Source organism: Arachis hypogaea, chromosome 10, assembly GCF_003086295.3.
Source record: "Arachis hypogaea cultivar Tifrunner chromosome 10, arahy.Tifrunner.gnm2.J5K5, whole genome shotgun sequence".
Classification (NCBI taxonomy): Eukaryota; Viridiplantae; Streptophyta; class Magnoliopsida; order Fabales; family Fabaceae; genus Arachis; species Arachis hypogaea.
In genome coordinates, this window is record NC_092045.1 from 70,682,627 (window position 1) to 70,702,385 (window position 19,759).

At 39.7% G+C, this 19,759-nt stretch overlaps 1 non-coding gene across 1 annotated transcript; it reads right to left on the reverse strand.

Moving 5' to 3' along the window:
- Positions 1–18,838: 18,838 nt before the first annotated feature.
- LOC112718527 (small nucleolar RNA R71) lies at positions 18,839–18,942 on the reverse strand. Its single transcript, XR_003160863.1, has one exon. It is a non-coding gene; the product is annotated as a small nucleolar RNA R71 (small nucleolar RNA).
- Between the last annotated feature and the right edge of the window lie 817 nt (positions 18,943–19,759).

A 19,759-nucleotide genomic window follows, 5' to 3' on the forward strand; every position in this document is an offset into this window, starting at 1 on the left:
CTATTTAGTCATCTCCAACAATGGAAGAAGGTACAATGTTATCTTCACAAGAGAGAAAGTCAAATAAGACTAGTTAATCTCAATCCATAAGTCCTAATCAATTTACTAATTTAATTAGCAAAAGATTAGAGTCAATGAAAGCAATATTAACTAACAACTCTGGATCACTAACGTAAGCTGGGTATTAATGACTCAAGATTGCCTAATTTCTCTTTCCAAGCCAAGAATGCTCAAAAACTACTCTAACATCCAACCAAGCATTTTGTCAAACACTTGGAAGGCATAAAAGGAAAGCATCATAAAATTTCAAGAATAATAAAATCTACCACTACCCAATGCAAGAAAGGTAAGAATAACAACTCAATTAAATAATAAAAGAACATCAAACATCAAATTGCATTAAAGGAAATCCGAATCCAACAAGAGTATTCATAAATTAAAAGAGAAATAAAAGAGAAATTAACAATGTAAACTAAGAGAATTAAGATGTAGGAACAAGAAATTACAAGAAAAACTAAAGGAAAACAAGAATTAAAACCTAGATCTAAGAGGAAAATTAACCTAAAAACCCTAATTCTAGAGAGAAGAGGGAGCTTATCTCTCTAGAAAACTACCTACAACATGATGCTAACCTAATCTAATTGCCCATCCTTGCCCCATCTTGAATTCTGTATGAAATAGCCTCAGAAATGAGTTGGATTTGGGCCTAGGCAGCTGAGAAATCGCCCCCAGCTAATTCACTTTAACGAGGTCACGTGCTGGCTGTGACGCGTACCCATGGGTCACGTGTACGCGTCGTCTGGCTTTTTCTTGTCACACGTACGCGTTGCTTGGATGATGCACCTCTTCATGCATGCGCGTCTGTCATGCGTGTGCGTTGCTCTAAGCACTCCAAATCTTTGTTTTTCCATGGATTCTCCACTTTGCATGCTGTTCTCTTCACTTTTTCTATCCAATACTTGTCTTTTGAATCTGAAATCACTCAACAAACATATCAAGGTATCGAATGGAATTAAAGTGAATTAAAATTGGCAAATTTAAGGCCTAAAAAGTATGTTTTCACTCTTAAGCACAAATTTAGGGAGACTTACAAAACCATGCTATCTCATTAAATAAATGTGAGAAAAATTGATTAAATCCCCTAAATTAATGATGCCAGGACATCATGGCTTGTTTTTCTATGATTTTTCACCTTTAATTTTCACTAATCATGCTTAATTATTGAGTACTTTTGTGCTTAAATCATAGATTACTTTCATCTCTTTGAGTTGATCTATTTTGTAGAAAATGGTGAAAAAAAGGAAGTAAAAAAGTACAAAACAAGCATGAAAGAAGAAATGAGCTTAAAAGGTGGAGTAGAGAAAAGAAGAACATGGAAGACCCATGTTAGTGCCACTAACGTGGGCACTAATGTGGACAAAAGGAGAATGAGCCAGGTTAGTGTCAAAGTTAATAGCACTAACGTGAAAAATGGAGAGCATATGACATTAATGGTGAAGTTAACACCATTAACGTGGTCGAAGGCTAAGGATGCCCACGTTAGTGGCCACGTTAATGCCACTAACGTGGGCATTAATGTGGAGAAAGGCAAGGCCTGGCGTTAGTGGTGGCATTAATGCCACTAACGCTAGCGACAATGTGCTACACTAACGTAGGCACTAACTTTGCACTTGGCAGCCTGACCATGTCATCTTCAAACAAGAATAACTTAAGCCACAAAGCTCCAAATGAGGTGATTTCAGTGGCATGGAAAAGTAGGAATCTAGAGATTTCCATGCATATATGGCACTACATGGTGGAAACTATATTTAAGGGAGAAAACCTGCCCTAAAAGTGCAAAGATGAATATGGTATCAACCTGTAGTAAGGCCAGCTGACCTCTTCACCTTACAAGAAGTATAACTCAAGATGTAGACCTCCAAATTATGCGCTTCCAAACGCATTAGAAAGTAAACATTCAGGGCTTTCCAAAAATATATAATAGTACGGGGTGGACATTAAGTTTGAGCTTCAGAACCTGGCATTATTAACTCCTTTAACGCTGACGTTAGTGGCCATGTTAGTGCCACTAACGCCAGCGACAATGCCAGTGACCTTGTCCCATTTAAAGAAGCATAACTTGAGTTATAGAGGTCCAATTGAAGTGATTTTAGTTGCATTAGAAAGATGACATTCAGAGCTTTCCAACGATGTATAATAGTTTATAGTTGGCATAAAATTAGAGCACAAACAATACACATCTTTAAGCCTCAAAAACACCAACTTGGAGCAAGTCATGATGTTAGTGGCACTAACGCCACACTTGTAGCGTTAGTGTGGTGAATGCCAGCACCAACGCCAAGTCGCCCTGGACCTCAATTTCATTCACTTCTCTCTCAAGTCCACTTCAAAGCTCAAGCAAGCAAGCCCATAATTGTCAACTAATCAAAGCCACAAGAAGCATATAGCATAGGAATTTTTATTTGATTGTAATTTTTTTTCAATTTCATTTCAATTTGTAATTTAGGCTAGCTTATAAATAGGTATTAGTTTCAGAGTGCTAGAGAGTTTTTTATGGGGAGAGTCTTCGGACTCCTCTCTTCTCACCCATACTTCTATTCTCTTCCATTTGTTTCATACCCACTATTCCGGTGGTTACCTGAAACTATAGGTCGATCTCGGACGAGATCTTCTGTTCTGGTCGGAGCGGTTGTGTCCGACTTGTTGAACTTGGTGATGGTGCTGATCCTTCGTCACCGGAGGGTGGTGGTACCTGCAAGGGACTTCGATGCTTAAGTTAGCAAGGGTATTAAGTAGGTTTTTTGTAGAATTAGAGTATGAGTTATACCTGTGTGCTCCAGTATATTTATAATGGTGTAGAGTAACCTTTGCAGATAAGGTAAGTTAGTTATCTTATCTTATCTTTATTTTATCTTTCATGGGAACCGCCCTTATCTCTATAGGCTCGGGCTGCCTTTGGATTTGGGTCGTGTTCCTCTATTTGGGCCCTTCATTGGGCTTTCCTGAAAATTTGGCCGAGCTCTTTGAGAAGAGGTCGGGTAGCTTGACCTGAGGAGGTTGGACGTCTCATTGCTAATCATCCCAAGTCGGACAGCTCGACCCAGGGTATGAACAGTGCCCCTGCTCGAGCTTGGTCTTCCTTTTGAGGTCGAGTCTTAGTTTTAGGACTTTGATCCTTCTCTGGTGAAGCCGAACTCGAGCATTTTGTCAACTTCTTCTTTGTAGAGTTCCCCTTTGAATGCGGAATGTTTTCTTTTACTTCTTCTTTAAAAGTGCGCGCTTTTGCATTAGTGCTTTTAGCCTTGGGAATAGGCGAGGGTTTAGTACCCTCATTAATTGGTTTTTAATTGCACCGTTTCTCTTAGCCTCTCCATTTTGAATTTTCACTTTTAAGAAAAAACGGTTTCTCTTCTCCGTAACTTCCCTTTTCTTTCTCTCTTTCTGTTTTTGCCTGAAGTTTGAAGTTTTTGCTTTTCTTCCTGTGACGTCGCTTGGCAATTATTTAGCGCTTTCCTTATTGTGGAAGGGCAACTCCTGATTCCATTTCCTACCTTTCAAGTTCGTCGAAGCTTTCGACTTTTCCCAGGTTGGTTCTTCCTCTCGCTTTTTTATTTTGTTGCTTTGCATTCAGTTTTTCGTAAAGTTTGATTTTGCTGTGATGCATGTTGTCACTGAGGCTTTTGAAAAATTATTCCTTTGATGTCTTTTCTTCATGTTGGTAACTGTGATGACTTTGGGTATGAACAGTAACTTTGCTGATGAACCTTTGTAAAAAGTAACGATTTTTGATGGCTCGTTTTGATTTTGTGTCATTTGCCTCGTTAGGGGGGGTTTGTTTCTCTGAAAAAGATGGCGTCTTTGATGACTTCTTCTTGATACGTTTTGCTGCTTGGTAGTTTCATTTGCTGATAAGCGGAGACTGTGAATTTGGAAGGTAGTTATTTTCATGACTTTATTTGATCTGTAGCTTTCTGGGGTAATGACTTTCTTTTCATCTAGGGATGTCTCTTTTTAAGAGAGGGCTTTTCTTTGTCTTTGCTGAGAGTTTTTTTTGGGATGTTGTAACAACCCCGGTTTTCGAGTACGCGAGATCTTTTCTGAAAGTACGGAGAACTCCGGAGGATCAGTAAGGGGAGAAGCTCTGATATATTATCAAGTATCTCAATCCTAATTGTCATTATGTCATCTTTAAGCTAGAACCTTTTATGAGGCAAGCTCGATAATGCAGTTACAAAGAACATAGTTTTTGAACCGTATCGGTTAGGAGTTTTGATCCGGTTTTTCAAAAATAGTCTCAGTTTGACAAACCGGACTTGATTCATGAGAGAAGAGAGATAATAGGGTAATATCATCATTATATGAGTATTAGAAGCTTCTTGAATGATATTATAAGGTTACCTGGTCAATTTTAGTTAAAAACAGAAAATCGGTTTAACCGGGTTCACAGTTTACTGGTGCAGCTTAGCACCAGCACTCTCTGATGACTTTAGCAATGCTAAGGCCTCATTATTCATGTTTTATTCTCATAATAAATATGTTACTAGTGTCATTTATGCTAGTAGCTCAGAAAATAACTTTTAGAGATGTTTTTGCAAGTGTTCCGATACACCTAGTTTTAGTAGTTATACACCTGAGATATTTTAATATTATTTTAATCCACCTCCAAGCCAACCAATCACAACTCACCCTACACCCCCAAAACCCCCAAGGCTGGCTCATTTTCACTTTGTGGCCGAAAATAGGTAGAGAGAAAAAGAGAGAAAAGTTCTTAGTTTCAAATCTTCAAAGCTTGATTTCTGCTGAACTAAAACTCAAATCAAAATTCCAATCCGACCAAAATGATCCTCTCTTCTTTCTCTACATGATCATATGACTTATCAAGGCTGGGATCAAGGTGAGTTGGCTGCACCATCTCTCTTTTGATTCGGTTTCAAGGAAACATGATTAAATATGTGTTTTCTTGATGTGATTTAGGAGGAAAAAGTGCTTAAGGTAGGGTGTCACGAAATTAATCTTGATTATTTGTGTTTGAGATGTGTGAAGGTTGTATTATTTGGCTGTGCTAAAAATTGGTTGCATATGTGATTGATTCTTGGTGAAAATTTGGTGAAATTTGGATGAAATTTGATGAAATTCAAGCTTTAAAGTTCATGTTCTTGGGCAGCTGGAAAAACGAAACCCTAAGCTTAAATTGAGGTTCAATTTGTGTTGAAATCATGTAGAAAAGATGGGGTTTTAGTTGCTGCTAATTTATTATGAATTATAGTAAAAACCGGTTGCTGAAAAGACTGAAAAATGGGTAAAAATAGAGAAAGAATTTGAAGAACATGAAGAACACTTTGAGTGTGATGAAGAACAATGAAGAACAGGCCTTAGATCTTAAAAAGGGCAAGGAAGTAAAATTTTTGGTGTTTAAGGGGTTGTTTAGTAATTTCTGAAAGTTAGGGTGGTTAAAGTAGAAATATTAAAAGTTACGGGTGGTAAAAAGTGAATTTTAAAGGTTAAAGGTAAAAGGTAAGTTAATTTTCGAAAATTAATAATAAAATAATAAATAATAATAAAATATTAAATAATAATATTTAATTAAAAATAATATTTTAATAAAAATAATAAAATAATACGGAGCAGGCAATTTTCTGTAAAAGCTTTAGAAAGACAACTTTAAGTGCAGAATCTTATAATTACCTTCATAAAACACTTAGGGTGTGGTAAGAACATATTAGTGAGGCAAAGATAAAGAAAAGATAAAAAGTTGAAGAAAAGATAAAAATCGAAGAAAAAGTCTGTAAAATTTTAACAACAGAGAAACAGACAGAGACTAGTGAACAAACTAGGGCAACATAGTTAGTTCTTGATTTGCGAATAGGGTTAGGTATTATATGAAAAGTTAAACTGTTTCAGTATAGACTTAATGAAGCTATACTTGGGGCAGGCTAACTAATCATATCGAAATTTACATAAGCTTTTAATGCATACGTTAAATAGAGCAAGCAGAATAAAGTGAGGAAGCGCAGAGAAAGGAACAAACAGAGCAGAATAAAGAGACAAAGCGAAGAGAGTAATATGATAAAGAGTAGAGAACCTATTGAGAGGTCATCTGTTGCATTAAGGCAACCTCAGAGATATCCATATGTTCATCTACTGCATTGTAGCAGTCAGATAGATAATGGTGCAACCACTGAGAAACGCTTTCCTGCGGTACAGATCCATATTTTATTTCTATAAGGCAGAGGGGTTATTTCCTGCTACAGAAGTACCGTGACCACCTGTTCCATATCTGTAGTGGCAGAGGGGTTATTTCCTGTATACAGAAGGTGTGTCGGCATACAACCCTGCAGTGGCAGATGTGTTATTTCCTGCGTGCAGTGGACCCTGTGGTGGCAGAGGGGTTATTTCCTGTACACAGGGGTATAGCCAACAGGAAAGCCATATCCGGCTAGTAATTCTGGGTTACGTCGGGAGCGGGTAGAAACCGACAAATGAGCTCATTACCTGCACTAGGACTAGACATGCATCAGTCTTGTCTACGCATTACTCTCTGTTGCATTCCTACTTGTGTTTGATCTATTTCTTTATGTTTGTTTGCTTGAGTGCTATGTCTATGCTTTATTTTCTTGCACTCTTCTATTTGTGTTCTGTTTTCTGTTTTCCCTATCTATTTTAACTACTGTTTACTGCTTTACTGTATTCTAATATCCATCTGCTAATCGAAAACGAATAAATGAATGTAACTAACAACCCCGACCCTACTAAGAACTCCCCAGTTCTTACCCTTTCTCTCCCTTCCTCCCCCTCAGATGGAGACGGGCGTGATCTTCTATGTGTTCGAGGACCCTTACGTCTACGAGGATCCGGTACATCACAGTTACTTCATCATGGGATTGGAGTCTCGTATTAGACGATATGCGTTACCTAATCGAGCCTTTCAACATCCTTTGTCTAGCCCGCATTTTGACCCTGATGCTCCTTACGACTTTCCCTCATCGTGGTTACATCCTGACGCACCTGTACATCCTTTTCCTGATGATCCCGAGCACCCTATACCAGCTCAACCTTTGAATGAGGTGGAACCTGAGCCTATCATTCCTGATGAGCCCGAGTTAGCTGGTGACTACGTACCTGTGATACCACCAGAGTGGGACTTTCCTCCTGAGCCGATCCCTGACTTTCCACAGCCTGATGAGCCGGCACTACCGGACGGTGGGGTAGCTCCTATATACGCGAACGGACCTGTGCTCGCGAATGGTTTTGTACATAGTGACAGCAGTGCTTCTGGTGGATCTGAGGGTATAGTTGTAGCTGCGGATGATGATGAGGAGGAGGATCCTGAGATAGAGATAGAGCAGGATGAGGAGGTGGACGAGCCTCACGGCGATTCTCCGAACGGCCACGAGTAGATATAGTTTGACTGCGGAAGGGGCATTCTTTTGATGACACTCTAGTCTAACATTATCGGATAGATAGTCTCTCACTTGTGTTAGTACACCCGAGAGCTAGGAGCTATATAGTGGTTAGGCTAGCCTGGGTGCCAGTTTAGCGGCTTTTTGTATGGGCCAAGCCCTGGGAGTGTCGTGTAAATATTAGCTATGTAGGATGACGAGGATGTAAACTGACTTGATCTTTTGTAAACGCTACATGTTTTGTTATTGTGTACATGATGTATATTATCTGCTGTGTTTCTATGTTTCTTTATGCCACTTTTCTATTATTCTCATTATATGCTTGTTTATTTTACCTGAACGTCCGCAACAAATAAAAAAATAAACTACTCGTAAAAATTTGCATCGCTCTAATAAGGAACAAGCTCAAATATTAAATAATAGATAACAATTAGGAAGGATAAGTTAGTAACACTTAGCTTCTTGTATGACCATGGCATACTGGGAGTTGGGTCGTTACAAGTTGGTATCAGAGCAGTTCGTTCCCAATAGAGCCTGGGGAGTGGACTGACTATGCTTCATTGCATACTCTGTTGTGTGTCACATGCTTATAGGATATCAATGTGATATGTGTTGCATGATTGTCTCTGTGTTTTCATTCTGGGATTGTTCACACTTGACTTGAAGTGTTAAGACTGATCACCTTAATAATGATTGTTTGGTGTGAACAGGACCACGATGGGTTCACGGAGACGAGGCGTACGGGAAGGAATTCCTAATGTTAACTATGAGAGGGAACAGGAGACGTTCATGACTACCATGAACGCTGTGGCTGAGGCAGTGCGTGAGGCTGCAGTAGCAGCGGCTAGGGCTGTTGATCGTCTTGGAGTGAGAAACGGGAATGAGAATGAGCATGGGGAAGATAGTGGAAATAATGAGAATAACTTAGGGCATCTCGAAAGACCTATAACCCTTGCGACTTTTCTGAAGGTAAAACCGCCTAAGTTTAAAGGTACACTCGTTGCAACTGATGCTGACAATTGGTTTCGAGCTATCGAACGATCACTGCGAGCACAGCATGTTCCGGAAGGCCAACACGTGGAGTTCGCTACTTATATGCTGGAAGGAGAAGCTGAGCATTGGTGGCAGGGGATACAGCGACTATTGCAACAAGTTGAAGGCAATATTCCTTGGAATACTTTTAAGGACGAATTTTATAAGAAGTATTTTCCGAGGGCAGCTCGTGATGCTAAGGAGATGAAACTTATGCAGCTGAAACAGGGTAATACAACTATTGCAGAATATGCCCGTAAATTTGATGACTTGTGCCGTTTCTCCAAGATCTGCCAAGGGAATCCTACTGACTTTGAAGAATGGAAGTGTTTGAAGTTCGAAGGGGGCCTTCGTGAGGATCTGATGAGTTCAGTAGTCCCATTGGAGATACGAAATTTTGCTGACCTGGTTAATAAGTGCAAGTTAGTGGAAGAATGTGCTAAGAAGGTAACTGCCTCTAAAGCAAGTCATCAAGGATTTCCACCAAGGAACTATAATAGTTCCAATTGGCAACCACGAAGGACAAACTTCAAGACCCCTGGTGTGCCGCAGCGAAGGAACCCACAAGCTGGTAACGCTCCTGCTCGCCCTACGGGTGGAAACGGAGGTAGACCAAGGCAGGATAATGGTAAACGACCTCAACAGGCACAAGTGAATATCGCATGTAGGCAGTGTGGAAAGGATCATGGTACCAGGCCTTGCCAAATCAGAACATTTACTTATTACAATTGTGGGGAACTGGGACACTTGGCGAGGAGTTGCCCAAAAGGACTTTCTCGAAATCCAATACGAACCCAGCAACAAGGTCGAGTGTTTGCCATGACTGCTGATGATGCTATACAATCAGACGCCCTGATCCAAGGTCAGTGTATTGTCAAAGATCGATTTCTAACTGTACTGTATGACTCGGGTGCATCGCATTCCTTTGTTTCTTTAACTGTTGCTCGTGAGTTGGGACTAGATTTTTCTGAGTTGAACTTTGATCTAATTGTCTATGTGTTAGTACACCTGCGTCCCAAAATGCTTTGACTAGTTTAGTGTGCCTGCAAGTACCATTCACTATTAGGAACAGAACTTTTATATATGATCTAATCTGTTTGCCTCTATGTGGTTTAGAAGTTATTCTAGGGTTAGATTGGTTATCTAAGTATCATGTTTTCCTTGATTGCTATCAAAGAACTGCTATTATTTCGTCTGATAGTTTAGATATTAAACCATTTCTGTCTCATACTTTATATCTGAATTCTGTAAGAGTTGCATTAGACGGGAGTGATTGTGAGGGGTACGTTCTGTTAGCGGCTAGCTCGAATGATAGTGAACTAAGCCTAGAACAAATCCAAGTAGTAAAGGAATTTCCTGATATTTTTCCGGATGACATACCTGAGTTTCCTCCTCAGCGAGAGATAGAATTTAGCATTGAACTTGTACCTGGAACCGGACCGATTTCCATAGCACCGTACCGGATGTCACCGTTGGAACTTGCAGAGTTGAAGAAGCAGTTGGATGTGCTACTTGGGAAGAAATTTATTCGTCCCAGCGCATCACCTTGGGGAGCTCCAGTATTGCTAGTAAAGAAGAAGGATGGTGGAATGAGACTTTGTGTAGATTACCGACAGTTAAATAAAGTCACTATCAAGAACAAGTATCCACTTCCACGAATAGATGATTTGATGGACCAGTTAAAAGGTGCAACTGTGTTTTCGAAGATTGATTTACGATCGGGCTATCACCAGATTCGAGTGAAAGAATCAGATATACCGAAGACTGCATTTAGAACTCGATATGGTCACTATGAGTATACGGTTATGTCGTTTGGACTAACTAATGCTCCTGCGATTTTCATGGATTACATGAATCGTATTTTCCGTCCGTACCTTGATCAGTTCGTAGTAGTCTTCATATACGACATTCTCATCTATTCGAAGACAGAAAGAGAGCATGAAGAGCATCTAAGGACGGTATTGCAGATACTAAGGACTCAAAAGTTATATGCTAAACTATCAAAGTGCGAGTTCTGGACAGAGAAGGTGGCATTTTTGGGACATGTTATATCGTAGGGAGGAATTACGGAGGATCCTTCAAAAATTGAAGCAGTAGTGGCGTGGGAACCACCTACGACCGTTACAGAAGTTCGGAGTTTTCTCGGACTTACTGGATATTACCGGAGGTTTATTAAAGGATTTTCACAGATAGCCTTACCTCTGACTTACCTTACACGAAAGGAAGTTCCATTCGTTTGGACGGCTGAGTGTGATAGAAGTTTCAAGATGCTTAAGGAAAAGTTAACAACTGCACCTGTATTAGTACTACCCGACCCGCAGAAACCTTTTGATGTATACTGTGACGCCTCTCATAAAGGACTTGGATGTGTGCTGATGCAAGACAAAAATGTGGTGGCTTATGCTTCTCGGCAGCTGAGACCTCATGAACGAAATTATCCGACGCATGATTTGGAGTTGGCTGCAGTAGTGTTTGCTCTGAAGATCTGGAGACACTATTTGTATGGCACTAAACTAGAAGTTTTCTCTGACCACAAAAGTTTAAAGTATATCTTTGACCAGAAGGATCTTAATATGCGACAGCGAAGGTGGATGGAGTTCCTGAAGGATTATGATTTTAAGTTAAGTTATCACCCAGGAAAAGCGAACGTGGTGGCAGACGCCTTGAGCAGGAAGAATTTGAGTATCTCTTGGATGATGATAAAGGAAGAGAAGCTACTCGTGGAATTTGAGGACCTTAAGTTGGCTATGACTGAGACGTCAAATGGAGTCCGTTTGGCCCAATTGCATATAACACCAGATTTTAAGATTAGGATTCAGCAAGCACAAGCACAGGACTCAGAAATGATGACGATGCTGAGACGGATGAAAGTAGAAGAACTAGAAGCTGTAAGACTAGATCGTAGCAGCCTCTGGAGATACAAGAACAGAATTTGTGTGCCTAGCTCTAGAGATTTACGGCAAAGGATTCTTGCAGAAGCTCATCAAAGTAGATTTTCTATACATCCTGGAGTAACAAAGATGTATCAGGATTTGAAACAAATGTTCTGGTGGCCAGGTTTGAAGAAAGAGGTAGCTGATTATGTCTCAAAATGTTTAACCTGCCAGAAGGTAAAGGTGGAACACCAGAGACCGTCAGGAACCCTGCAACCCTTAGAAATACCACAATGGAAATAGGAGCAGATCACTATGGATTTTGTTATGGGATTGCCAAGGACTTCAACGGGACACGATGCCATTTGGGTAATTGTGAACAGGTTGACAAAATCAGCGCACTTCCTTCCGATTCGAGTTGACTATACATTAGAAAGGCTGGCATGGATATATATTCAAGAAATCGTACGATTGCACGGAATACCTTCGTCAATTGTTTCAGATCGAGATCCGAGGTTTACTTCCAGATTTTGGGGAGCTTTCCAAAAAGCATTGGGAACAGAATTGCATGAGTACAGCATACCATCCTCAGACAGACAGACAATCAGAGCGGACAATCCAGACATTGGAAGACATGTTAAGATCTTGTGTGATGGACAACCAGGGCAGTTGGGATAGGTATTTGCCATTGATCGAGTTCGTCTATAACAACAGTTACCAACAAAGTATCGGGATGGCACCATATGAAGCTCCCTATGGAAGGAGATGTCAGACACCATTGTGTTGGAATGATGATGGAGAAGCTAGTGTCTTGGGTCTAGACTTAGTGCAAGAAACTACTAAGAAGATAAAGGGGATTCGCCAGAAGATCCAGACAGCACAGAGTCGTCAAAAGAGCTATGTTGATAATAGACGTAGACCCTTAGAGTTTAGTGAGGGCGACCATGTCTTTCTTAAAGTAACCCCGACTACTGGAATAGGTAGAGCCCTTAAGACTAAAAAGCTTAACCCTCAATACATAGGACCTTTCCAAATACTTAAAAGAGTCGGTCTAGTAGCTTATCAAGTAGCCCTTCCTCCATATCTATCAAACTTTCATGATGTTTTTCATGTCTCGCAACTTAAGAAATATATTCCCGATGAGAGTCACATTTTAAAACCAGAGACAGTACAGTTACGAAATGATTTGACATATCAAGCATCACCAGTTCAGATCGTAGAAAGAAGTGATAAGCAGCTGAGAGGCAAGACTGTTCGCTTAGTCAAAGTAGCTTGGGAACAAAGAGGAGAAGAAGAACACACCTGGGAACTGGAGGATAAGATGAAAGCTAATTACCCGCATCTATTCTCAGGTAACTAAAATTTTGAGGGCAAAATTTTCTTTTAGGAGGGTAGAATGTAACAACCCCGGTTTTTGAGTACGCGAGATCTTTTCTGAAAGTACGGAGAACTCCGGAGGATCAGTAAGGGTTTTGAACCATTTATGAGGCAAGCTCGCTAATGCAGTTACGAAGAACATAGTTTTTGAACCGTATCGGTTAGGAGTTTTGATCCGGTTTTTCGTAAATAGTCTCAGTTTGACAAACCGGACTCGATTCATGAGAGAAGAGGGATAATAGGGTAATATCATCATTATATGAGTATTAGAAGCTTCTTGAATGATATTATAAGGTTACCTGGTCAGTTTTAGTTAAAAACAGAAAATCGGTTTAACCGGGTTCACAGTTTACTGGTGTAGCTTAGCACCAGCACTCTCTGATGACTTTAGCAATGCTAAGGCCTCATTATTCATGTTTTATTCTCATAATAAATATGTTACTAGTGTCATTTATGCTAGTAGCTCAGAAAATAACTTTTAGAGATGTTTTTGCAAGTGTTCCGATACACCTAGTTTTAGTAGTTATACACCTGAGATATTTTAATATTATTTTAATCCACCTCCAAGCCAACCAATCACAACTCACCCTACACCCCCAAAACCCCCAAGGCTGGCTCATTTTCACTTTGTGGCCGAAAATAGGTAGAGAGAAAAAGAGAGAAAAGTTCTTAGTTCCAAATCTTCAAAGCTTGATTTCTGCTGAACTAAAACTCAAATCAAAATTCCAATCCGACCAAAATGATCCTCTCTTCTTTCTCTACATGATCATATGACTTATCAAGGCTGGGATCAAGGTGAGTTGGCTGCACCATCTCTCTTTTGATTCGGTTTCAAGGAAACATGGTTAAATATGTGTTTTCTTGATGTGATTTAGGAGGAAAAAGTGCTTAAGGACCACCTGAAAGTTTGATTGAATTAGGAGCAGCAAAACCAGGTAGGGTGTCACGAAATTAATCTTGATTATTTGTGTTTGAGATGTGTGAAGGTTGTATTATTTGGCTGTGCTAAAAATTGGTTGCATATGTGATTGATTCTTGGTGAAAATTTGGTGAAATTTTGATGAAATTTGATGAAATTCAAGCTTTAAAGTTCATGTTCTTGGGCAGCTGGAAAACCGAAACCCTAAGCTTAAATTGAGGTTCAATTTGTGTTGAAATCATGTATAAAAGATGGGATTTTAGTTGCTGCTAATTTATTATGAATTATAGTAAAAACCGGTTGCTGAAAAGACTGAAAAACGGGTAAAAACAGAGAAAGAATTTGAAGAACATGAAGAACACTTTGAGTGTGATGAAGAACAATGAAAACAGGCCTTAGATCTTAAAAAGGGCAAGGAAGTAAAATTTTTGGTGTTTAAGGGATTGTTTAGTAATTTCTGAAAGTTAGGGTGGTTAAAGTAGAAATATTAAAAGTTACGGGTGGTAAAAAGTGAATTTTAAAGGTTAAAGGTAAAAGGTAAGTTAATTTTCGAAAATTAATAATAAAATAATAAATAATAATAAAATATTAAATAATAATATTTAATTAAAAATAATATTTTAATAAAAATAATAAAATAATGCGGAACAGGCAGTTTTCTGTAAAAGCTTTAGAAAGACAACTTTAAGTGCAGAATCTTATAATTACCTTCATAAAACACTTAGGGTGTGGTAAGAACATATTAGTGAGGCAAAGATAAAGAAAAGATAAAAAGTTGAAGAAAAGATAAAAATCGAAGAAAAAGTCTGTAAAATTTTAACAACAGAGAAACAGACAGAGACTAGTGAACAAACTAGGGCAACATAGTTAGTTCTTGATTTGCGAATAGGGTTAGGTATTATATGAAAAGTTAAACTGTTTCAGTATAGACTTAATGAAGCTATACTTGGGGCAGGCTAACTAATCATATCGAAATTTACATAAGCTTTAAATACATACGTTAAATAGAGCAAGCAAAACAAAGTGAGGAAGCGCAGAGAAAGGAACAAACAGAGCAGAATAAAGAGACAAAACGAAGAGAGTAATATGATAAAGAGTAGAGAACCTATTGAGAGGTCATCTGTTGCATTAAGGCAACCTCAGAGATATCCATATGTTCATCTACTGCATTGTAGCAGTCAGATAGATAATGGTGCAACCACTGAGAAACGCTTTCCTGCGGTACAGATCCATATTTTATTTCTGTAAGGCAGAGGGGTTATTTCCTGCTACGGAAGTACCGTGACCACCTGTTCCATTTCTGTAGTGGCAGAGGGGTTATTTCCTGTATACAGAAGGTGTGTCGGCATACAACCCTGCAGTGGTAGATGTGTTATTTCCTGCGTGCAGTGGACCCTGTGGTGGTAGAGGGGTTATTTTCTGTACACAGGGGTATAGCCAACAGGAAAGCCATATCCGGCTAGTAATTCTGGGTTACGTCGGGAGCGGGTAGAAACCGACAAATGAGCTCATTACCTGCACTAGGACTAGACATGCATCATTCTTGTCTGCACATTACTCTCTGTTGCATTTCTACTTGTGTTTGATCTATTTCTTTATGTTTGTTTGCTTGAGTGCTATGTCTATGCTTAATTTTCTTGCACTCTTCTGTTTGTGTTCTGTTTTCTATTTTCCCTATCTATTTTAACTACTGTTTACTACTTTACTGTATTCTAATATCCATCTGCAAATCGAAAACGAATAAATGAATGTAACTAACAACCCCGACCCTACTAAGAACTCCCCAGTTCTTACCCTTTCTCTCCCTTCCTCCCCCTCAGATAGAGACGGGCGTGATCTTCTATGAGTTCGAGGACCCTTACGTCTACGAGGATCTGGTACATCACAGTTACTTCATCATGGGATTGGAGTCTCGTATTAGACGATATGCGTTACCTAATCGAGCCTTTCAACATCCTCTGTCTAGCCCGCATTTTGACCCTGATGCTCCTTACGACTTTCCCTTATCGTGGTTACATCCTGACGCACCTGTACATCCTTTTCCTGATGATCCCGAGCACCCTATACCAGCTCAACCTTTAAATGAGGTGGAACCTGAGCCTATCATTCCTGATGAGACCGAGTTAGATGGTGACTACGTACCTGTGATACCACCAGAGTGGGACTTTCCTCCTGAGCCGATCCCTGACTTTCCACAGCCTGATGAGCCGGCACTACCGGACGGTGGGGTAGCTCCTATATACGCGAACGGACCTGTGCTCGCGAATGGTTTTGTATATAGTGACAGCAGTGCTTCTGGTGGATCTGAGGGTATAGTTGTAGCTGCGGATGATGAGGAGGAGGAGGATCCTGAGATAGAGATAGAGCAGGATGAGGAGGTGGACGAGACTCACGGCGATTCTCCAAACGGCCACGAGTAGATATAGTTTGACTGCGGAAGGGGCATTCTTTTGATGACACTCTAGTCTAACATTATCGGATAGATAGTCTCTCACTTGTGTTAGTACACCCGAGAGCTAGGAGCTATATAGTGGTTAGGCTAGCCTGGGTGCCAGTTTAGCGGCTTTTTGTATGGGCCAGGCCTTGGGAGTGTCGTGTAAATATTAGCTACGTAGGATGACGAGGATGTAAACTGACTTGATCTTGTGTAAACGCTACATGTTTTGTTATTGTGTACATGATGTATATTATCTGCTGTGTTTCTATGTTTCTTTATGCCACTTTTCTATTATTCTCATTATATGCTTGTTTATTTTACCTGAACGTCCGCAACAAATAAAAAAATAAACTACTCGTAAAAATTTGCATCGCTCTAACAAGGAACAGGCTCAAATATTAAATAATAGATAACAATTATCTTGTATGACCATGGCATACTGGGAGTTGGGTCGTTACAGATGTTAGTCTTGTAGGTTTTCCTGAGTCCTTGTTATGTTAACTGCCTCCAAAGGATGCCCCTGGATCTTTTTTGGTGTAGGTCCTGGGGTTTCCTTTTGTTGCCTGTACTACGCTAGATTATATTGTCCGAGTTGTTTTGCTTTTGTCTGAGATGTTTTTGAGTAATCCAATCTTCTTTTCTTGTTGTAGGACTAGTTTACTAATAAACCACTATTTTATAGTTTATATTGTCTTTAATTGTGTGGTTTTGTCGTGATCCTTACCCACTTATTCATCAATTTAGCATGCATTTAGATTTCCTTCCTGAATTTATTACATGTTTGAAAATTGCTTCCTAGAGACTTTAATTATTTAATTTTAATTCTCCTATATTGCATTCGATGCCGTAATCTGTGTGTCAAGTGTTTCAGCCTTTATAGGGCATGAATGAGACGAAGATTGGAGAGGAAGCTAGCAAAAATGGAAGGAACACAAGAATTTGAGGAGATAACCAGCGAGAAGTGACGCGGTCGCATGGCTCACGTGACCGCGCAAAGGAACGCAAATCGCAGTGACGCGGCCGCATGGCTTGCGCGGCCGTGCGGATTGGGAAGCACAAGCAACGCGGTAGCATGGACGACGCGAATGCGTGAAGAGGAAAAGCGCAAGTGACGCGTCTGCATGGATGACGCAATCGCGTGGCATGCGCGATCTGCATAATCTGCAGAATCCGAAACCAGCGATTTTGGACCCTATTTCAGCCCAGTTTTCGGCCTGGAACAGTAGACTAGAGTCAGAGAATATGCAGAAACAACACAGACACATTCATTCAGTAGTTTAGATCTAGTTTTTCACTCTCTTAGGTTTTTCTCTCTAGTTTCTAGAATTTTAATTTTCAATTGGTCTTAGCATTGGAACATTGAGAAGAGTTATTTCCTCATCAAGACTTCATCACTCTAGTTTGTTCTCTTAACTTGGTTTTATTCTTCCATATTCTTTGTTATGTTCAATTTTGTCATTCAGATACTTTTATGATTAATTGATGCAAGGATTATTTCTTTTTAATTTAATTTCAATTCCAATAATCATGTCTTCTTTTAATTCCCTTTCATGTGCCATGGATTCTTTATTTACAATGCGTGAGTAGTTTCATTACTTGATGGGGAATTGATTAAAAGGAACTCTTGAGTTGGAAGGTTTGAAGAAAAAAAATTTGTAGTTGGGTTAATTGTTGGATTGCTATCCTGTCACCAACGCCAATCCCTTTGAACTAAGTGGGTTGTAACTCGTGAACAGATCTGGCATTCTAACTTATTTGACTTTCCCTTACCTAGTAAAGGATAACCAAACAGAGTAACCATTAATTATAAATCAATCTTAAAAATCATTCCATCAATGATAGAGATTCTAACCAATCAATTCCCAGTCAAGGCTTTTATTTATATTATTTAAAATTCCTCAATTTAAATCCCAATTTACTTAGCTCAACTTTTTGGAATATCTGATTAATAAAACAGCACACTTTTCTGCAACTCGTTGGGAGACGACCTGGGACTTAAAACTCCCAGTAATTTTAATTTATACTTTCTGTGACATATTTCTAAATTGATAGGCAGATTTTCGGTGAGTTAAGAACTATACTTGCAACATAACCATTTTAATAAATTTTTAATTCACCAGCTTCTACACTCCATCAATTTTTGGCGCCGTTGCCGGGGAGTTGCAATAGAGTGCTAATTTTATTAATTAGAATATATTTACTTGAATTTTATTTAATTTTGCTACTATGAGCTGCATGCTTCTTCCGTCAAATGACACGTTCACTTCCTGATCCGCGCTTGCTAAAATTCGATCCTGAAATTGAAAGAACAATTTCACGAATAAGGTGAGAACAGCGTAGATTAGTCCGCTATGAGGGCGGATTTGAAAGTGAATCTGAGGAAGAAACCAGCCCCCGTTCTACTGATTTGGTTGTTTTACGTGCAGAAAACATGGCAGCTAGAAGAGTTACCATTCAGGAGGAAGGAGCTCCTGATTTTACAATGCAACCGTTTCAAGCGCATCATCCAGCGGTAGCTACGGATTTTGAAATAAAGATCGCACTGCTAAATTTAATGCCCAAGTTTCATGTTCTACCTGCTCAAGAGCCTATCAAGCACTTGAGAGATTTCCAGGCAGCCTGTTCTACTGTCAGGCATGATGGCACTGATGAAACTTCAATTCTGCTGAAAGCTTTTCCGTTCTCTCTTGAGGGAAAAGCAAGAGAGTGGTACTACACTCAACCTCTAGCAAATGTATCCAACTGGGATACACTCAGAAAGGAATTTTTGGAGAAATTCTTTCCATCTGAAGTTACTGATAAATTGAGGAAGGATATCTCTACAATTGTTCAGGATGACAATGAGACTCTCTTTGAATACTGGGAGCGCTTCAATAATCTTCTGGAAGCATGCCCCCACCACATGATTGACAAGATCGTGCTACTCAGCTATATCACACAAGGTATGAGGCCCCAAGATAAGACCACATTGGAAAGTGCCAGCAATGGGTCTATGAAGAAGTACAAGACCACTAATGAAGCTTGGCAATTGATCAGTGATTTAGCTGAATCTACTCGGAATCACAGACAGAAGCAAGGCCGTTCAAGGGCCGTTGCAGAAGTATATTCTAGCATAGAGACTGCTGCTCTAAATCGAAGCATCTGTGAGATGACCAACCTGCTGAAGCAAATGTAGTTAAATCAACAAGCTCAGCAAACTCAACTGCAGCAAAACCAACAACTAGTTCCACAAAAAATTTGCGGAATTTGTGCTGATTACAGCCATTACACTGATGAATGCCCGCAGCTCCAACAAGAAAACAACATGGTGGCATCCACTCACAACTTTTATGACCGCCCCAACCAAGGGTACAATCAAAATGGAAATAATAACCATGGATGGCAGGACAATTCAAACCAGAATTGGAGGGACAACAATAATAGGGGAGGCAGAGATAATCAGGGAAATCAGAGGTGGAATAATTACAACAACAGGCAGCAAAATCAACCTTACCGAGCACCTCACCTGAGGCAAAACCAAGGACCACCGAACAATCAGCAGCAAACCTCTCAATTTACTCATTCTTCTGTATCTTCTAATGAAGATTTATTACAAGCTTTTGAGAAAAGACAACTGGCCATGGAAAATACCATCGTGAACAGTATTAACGCCAGTCTGAATGGTTTCACCTCTACTCTGCAAGCTTTTATGACATAACTTGGTTCAGCACAAAATTCCAGT